This window comes from Choristoneura fumiferana, chromosome 14, assembly GCF_025370935.1.
Source record: "Choristoneura fumiferana chromosome 14, NRCan_CFum_1, whole genome shotgun sequence".
Taxonomy (NCBI): domain Eukaryota; kingdom Metazoa; phylum Arthropoda; class Insecta; order Lepidoptera; family Tortricidae; genus Choristoneura; species Choristoneura fumiferana.
In genome coordinates this window covers 13,407,305-13,414,372 of record NC_133485.1, presented here as the reverse complement: position 1 = coordinate 13,414,372, position 7,068 = coordinate 13,407,305, and the positions used below count along the sequence as shown (strand labels likewise).

The window sequence follows — 7,068 nt, the reverse complement described above, 5'->3', positions numbered from 1 at the left end:
TCCTAGCCCCACGTCATCCCAAACTCGTTATAATCAGCGAGCCCGAGGCAGCGACGCTATTCAGGTGTCGAGCCGTCCACCTCGCCAGTGCACCATGCACAAACGGAATGGTAACCGATGGGTTTCATGAGAATTTTTAATTTTAAGAGACAAGGCCACTATAATAACTCCATGTGCTGATGTCGAGGAAGACTGCAAGCCACATTCTCCACACGCCGCAAACTGAGACCAAACTTGAACATGGGACTTGGTCGAATTTAGGTAGTGACGGGCAGGGTTCCTCCAGGTCGCATTCTGTCTTAAGGATATAGAGTCCCAAGTATATGAGGCGGTGTGTGGGGGGCCGTTCGCCTGATGACTCGGTAGCACTCCGGGTCTTGAGACGCTTGTGTTCGAAGCATCCTCCCGCGTCCCGCACGTTAAATTTCCCTCGGGAGCGGATCGGTCCATTCAAGCCTTGCCGGTAAACTTGGAGGATGTGGTGCGAGCACTAGGTCATTCCATAATGGTCAGCCGTGGGCTTAAGACGGAATTCGACCAGCTCATTTTCAGCTGGGTTTTGGAACACTGAGGTCACGATCCACAACACGCACTTTCGTCACGGAACCCGGAAATCAGACTGTGTCGTCTTGAAGTAGGATCTCAAGAACGCGTCCAATACTGGCGAGAGGGATGTTCTGTTGGGCGAAGTGAAAAATACATTCCCACCCTGTACCTTTTTTTACACCAGTCTATCATTCTCCTTCTAACCTTGTCTACGGCGATTCTCAAATTCTTTCGCAGGTGGGTGCGCAGTAGGGAGATCAGCTTGGACCGCTTACCTTCAGTCTTACTATTCATGAAGCACTGTCGTCTCGAAAATCACCTCTTAATATTTGTATTTACCTTAGATGATGGCACCTAAGGAGCCTAAGGTCGTAAAGCAGGACTTGGCTTTCCTTATCCCCCCCTTGAGAGGTATAGGACTGAAGGCGAATATGGGACAGATTTAACCCCGCCTGTCTTCCTTCTTTAACTTCTTAAGGTCTTTCTTTCTGGTCTCAAAGGGCTTTTTACACTAGACCTTTACCCTCTTGGGTTCTTCTATTTTCAAAGAGGCCATTTCTAGTGCACTAGAGACCAGGAAGCATCTATTTTGCTCGCCCAGGAAGTTGAAGAGTATTAATACCCATCTCATCTTGACTCTGTTACGAATGTGTTTCGCAGTTCCAAAAATAACCTATTTTTTGAAAACACTCCAAATGGTTGTTTCGGGTAAAACTTCTCTTCTTTGACGTCACGTTGAGAGATACAAAGGAGACTGTATAGAACGTGTCCTTGCGGATGAGCAATGGGTCCAAGCGTCCTGCCCATATGTAACGTGGGTCGGTTTGCGGCGTACGGCGGATGTGGGCTTGCCAGCGTTCCTCGGATCGGCACATGGAGTTGGTGGCCTTATCTCTTAAATTTTTAAATCTCATAAAGGTTACCAATACCATTTCGTATGTGGGATGATGCACTGGCGAGCCGAATGAGACTGGCGTCACTGCACGGGGCTCCGCAGATACAATGAGTTTGGGATGACGAGGGGGCTAGGGACGCTCTAGCACGGCCTGTGGGTGTAACCACTGGGTGGGTTTGGCCAGGCTGAAGTCGGCATCAAAAGTCAAAGCGGGAACGTGGTTATAGGCGTTGCCTGTTCCTTATTTGGGAACAGTCTTGGACAACGACTCATTGCGGGTGGCAGTAGCTCTCCGCCTGGGCTGCGATGTTTGTGTGCCTCATATACTGCAGCTGCGGCTCCATGGTGGAACCGAATGGCCATAGGGTGTGTTATGACCAGTATAAAACTTTAGATATACTTTCACTAGAATAAAAGATATTTTGGCATAAATACCAGTAATTCATTATACCCACTGAACGTTATATCGAACATAGGTTATATACAATATATTATACCATCAATCAGGCCTACGCGTCTGTTCCAGACGAATTTTGGCGTGTTGCCTGTGCACAACGTCTTTGGTGGCTGACTAGACCGATGCGAGAGCGACATGTCCGTCCACATCTCTGACAAGCGAAGTCTGCGGATGTTGATGCAGAACGGCCTTGGTGTCGTTTCTGTCTCTTTTCAATAAGTGCATTGAGCCAGGCAAGCCTTCATCGCAATACTTGCGGCCCTCCAACACACGTCTGCACCAATCAGTGCATTTTTCCGCAAGCTTTTCTCAGTCTAGGTGGTCAATTTTGAAGACGGCCATATCTCACTTAGCGCAGTCCTTAAATCTCAGCAAAGGTCTCACGACGTTTCATTTGGCATTATACCATATTACTGTTAGGGGCTGTTTCACCATCCATTGATTAGCGTTAACCGACGGTTAAATGTGATGCCGTCTCCGTCTATTGAGTCTATTCGAACAAAACAAATAGAGACGGCATCACACCTAACCACCAGTTAACAGTAATCAATGGATGGTGAAACAGCCCTTAGTATATTAATAGTTGGTACACAAGTACAACAAGTCCATGATACCGGAATAGTTAGATCATGAGAATATAAAAAAATGTTGTTGTACAATAGTGCATTATATTTCTTAATCGTTATATAGACCAATATATATCTAAAGTTGCTATAGCAACCATGACGCATGAGTTTGTTATTCAGGTTTCTTACTTATTAGGTACTAATAAGTACTATAATGTTGAATGAATGATTTATTTGCATAACATAGAAAAAAAATGTTCTGAAGTTTTAGTTGAAATGCTAATTAAAGTTATTACCTACAGAATAAATTAAGGTATTTTACGTATTATTTCATCCTTAAACTAAGCGCTATGCTGTATATACACCAAAAATAGTAGGACATGATAATGATCAAAATACCTCAAAAAATAATAGTGAAAAAAACCTTTTGTGCATTTTGTTAGAAATCAGATGGTGCCTTTGTGATTAATTACCTTATAATATTAAAAAAGTCTAGTGTTAGTAAAACAGTTAACGTTAAGTTATTGAAATTTAGCATAGATGATTAATATTTATTATAATTAATTAATATTATTTATATAATTTCTGTTCAGTAGGTACTTTGGAATATTTTTTCCCTTGCAATTTGGTAAATCAGCATTATGAACAGTTTGATAAGAAATAAAATGTGTGTTGTTAGTAAAAAATTCTAAATTTATTGAGACGTAAAATCACATAAGTTAATTTGAAATATGACGTTTGAGGTCAATTTTTACGTTTAGTCTTTTTGCCTGATTGCATTTGCTCGATGACTAGGGACAATTTACTAAAGCGACACTTATCCGAAACCAGTGGATTTTGCTGTGAATTATTCAAACCTTATTATAGTCTATTAAATTATGTGTCATATATTCTGGAAATTTTAAAATTGTTGTCTGGTAAAAAGTATGATTTTTTTTCGTAAAAAAAAAACTTTAAATCGCTCTCCTGTAAAGTTGACGAAGTGTCGCTTAGTACTTTTGCCTGCCGAGCGACGATATGGACTAAACTGTTTTGTGCAAGAGAGTGCTTATTCTCTCAGTAATTGTGTGTCTGGCATAAAGTCCAATCGGTCCATCTATTTGCGAGCTCATAAAACAATTCGTTCACAGTAAGCGTCATTAGTGACTTCGTATTAATTAACAATGAACATCGTAATGACTTTTCCTTTGAAAAGGTTCCATGGTGGTTCATGAATAAATGTCTTTGTCAATATACCAGTCAATATCAAATAGCCTAAACAACTTAGAAAAGTTAACAAACCCCGACATTGTTATTTTAAAGTTCAATATGTCAAAAACGATAGAATCTTTTTTTATTAAACGTAGCTTAAAACCAATACAAAGAAACCATTTTCACGTAAAAAATGCATAATAAGGGTTTTTTGTTTGAGAGCTATGATGCCACAAACTGGTAGACCGACGAAACTGGCGTCAAACTTATAGCACCCATTTTTTGCGTCGGGGTTGAAAATACCGAATTCAACGCAATCAGCGAAACACTTAGAGCACACAGTACAAACTGTCCAAAGCCCATATATAGAGACCTAAACTGGTAACAACCACCATATTGCCTGTGTAAGTGCTCTCTACCTCTTTCCTTTTCGAGTGTACGCAAACAGACTTGCCCTAAACAAATCTACTTACTGCGAAACTAAAGACAACTCCATCCAAGTTAGTAATATGGAGCGTTTACATTAACAAGTACTATGGCAACTTCTTGCCAAATAAACATAAGTATGGATTTTACTTATGTCGAATATGAATTGATGTGACTAAGGTTATTGAATCTTATTCCAAAAAAAATATAATAAAATTCATAGTTTTCTGTTCTGTACCTTTCAAAAGCATAAAGGTGCGCTTACATGAGCAACAAAAATTACTCCATTATGAGCAATGATGATAGATTGCGACTTGACAAAATATCAAGCAATATACGGCGCTGGCAACAAGCATCAATTTGGCAAAATGTTTTGCAACTACAATATTGAGCGATAAGGAGCAACTCCAAGAAACTAGACAATACTTTCATACATGAGCAATTCAGTTGAACAATTGACTTGAATTTCTATACCAACTGGATATTCGGCAATTCGTAACAGCGACATTGAGCAATATGGAATAATATGGAACAATTAGAAGCAATATTGCCGAAACAATTGCCGCATGTTTTTGAAATTGCTGCATATCGCTCCACTAATTACTCCAGATTGATCCATTCGCGTGTTGCCGAGCAATTATTGCTCAAAAACTTGCCCGTATATAGGTAGAGTCATTCAAGATGACGCGTGCCGTGGTTCTTATTACAATGTCATTAATGGCTTATTTTGACAAAATCACGCGTCTTCGTGGATGGCACTAGGTATAACCGCGCCTTAATAATATGTCAAAGCGACAAAACATAAAGAAAGCATTTTAATTAATGCGTATGCTAACACATACGTTCGATCGAACATAGCACAAACAAACCAGTGATCTCTGCAGAAACACATTTCTTAGAAATGAATTTTCTTTTCGGCTTGTGCTGAATCTTGAATTTATTTTATAATCTGATCTTTACAAAAATAAAAGACCAAGTTGAAATTATCATCTAACTCTAAGTATTTCAAATATAAAAAAGATAAAAATTACTTTACTGAAGGAAAAACATAATTTATTACTTATTACAGTTTTTAAAAATACAATTTTATTGTCACCCTTTAAATAGGGTAAAGGTACTTTTCAACGGTACTGACATCGAACAAAAATGGAATAACTGTATCTGCATAAAATTGAACATCGTGCGATGTTAAGTATTTCAAGTTTCACAAAATAGTCAGAGAAGTATACAAACAATCTCACTCCAAACACAAACCGTGTTTACATCAGACAACCACTGTCTGTGTGCGGCTTTACTCGGTATAACACATATTAAATAGGGTAAGGAAACTATTACACAGTGAGGTAAGTTTTATTACTTTACTATTATTAGTGTATGCTTTGATGAATTCATCAGGAGTGTGCCTATGTTTGTCTTTGTATGTCCTTTTCTTGTGTTTTACCCAACTTGTTTTATCTTATAGCTTTAAACGAGCAATTTCTTGTACATTTATTTGTTTAATTTATTTACTTGATAATTAGACATTTTTATTTACAAGTACTTATTCTTGAAAATTTAGTGGCAATAGTGAATACTAATATAACCAGCAATAAAATTTAAAATTGGATACACTCTTACACTGTTTTTTTTAGTAGAAGTAAGGTAAACGTCGAGTGCTCGACACGCTAATTCCCAATTGACGACACCCTGCTGTCATCTCTATTGCTAATGACATAAGGTTGAAGATGCCAACTATTGGGAGAGTGACGAGCAAGTGCTATTGATAGACAAATTCAAAAGCTTAATGGTTACTTGCCTTCGAAATCCAAAAGCTTAATGGTTACTTGACGAAATGTATATTTCAGAACTAAATTATTGTTATTATTATTTTAAAATGTATGACGGTGGAAGCATTCTACACTTCCACTGAACGTAGATATAGTTTAGATATAGTTAGTGTTTAGTATTGTAACTAAGGGACCATACATCCCTGTATTTCTTTTATTATAATTTTTGTATTTTTTTCTTTATTGTATAATATAGTTTTTAAGTATTTTATTTGTAATTATATTTTTATGAAAAAATGACTTTCTGCCAAGTTTCTTGCGGCGCATTCTTCTTGGCAATGATAGTCTTTCCGAAAGCGCTGGTAGTTTAAAAAAATGACGTGTAAAAGTGCCCATTGCGGCCTATTTACTGAATAAATCATTTGAATTTTGATTTGAATTTGAATTTGAAATGTGCCATAAAATGTTGTTTGATATTGAGGTAGCTCACGAACAGCAATTTTAGGAAACGCTTTCTTTGTTCAAACGCATCAATATTGCGCTCAACAAAAACATGCAAAACGCATTACATGTAAAATAATAACCTGAAAAGGTTATATAGTATCTGCTTAACGCGCTAGCACGTATTCGATTAAAATTAAATTAAGTTGCAGCACTATAGTAAGGAAGCTTGCTACATCGCACCGTGTAAGCGTAGCATTGGTAGGTCGATCGTCAATCTTCATTTAAAATGGCCGCTTCATTTGGCTCGGTAATTGCGGTTACCCGGCTCAAATAGTTCGCGCTTATCTATTGATTGAAACTGTGATATATTTCGCTCCTTACTTGGAAAACTGAATTGCTATGCCAAGGGCGAAAGTTTGGCTTACTATGGAGAGGCCCTTCGTTTAAAGGTCACAGATCGTCACCGTGCTGGAAATTCGTGACACGCGACGTCACCCGTGGACCACCTGTAGACAACGAGTGGACGCCGAAAGCGGAGGCGGTGCTGGTCGGGTGCCGGATCGCTCTAATGAGCTGTGACCTTAATTGTCAAATTTTCTGGTATTCTTCTTCAGTGGCTAACGTCACAAGGCCATTAGGCTATAGATACTTAATCTCTTCCTAAGATTTTTTTTATTATTATATGATAGGAGGCAAAGGAGCTGGCTGGTCACTTGATGGAAAGCAATCACCAACGCCCATGGACACCCATAACATAAGTTGAATTACGGATACCTT

General features: G+C 38.5%; 1 pseudogene; it reads right to left on the bottom strand.

Moving 5' to 3' along the window:
• The window catches only part of LOC141435029 (BAG family molecular chaperone regulator 2-like), a 4,067-nt pseudogene extending 3,329 nt beyond the window's left edge, over window positions 1–738 (bottom strand).
• Between the last annotated feature and the right edge of the window lie 6,330 nt (window positions 739–7,068).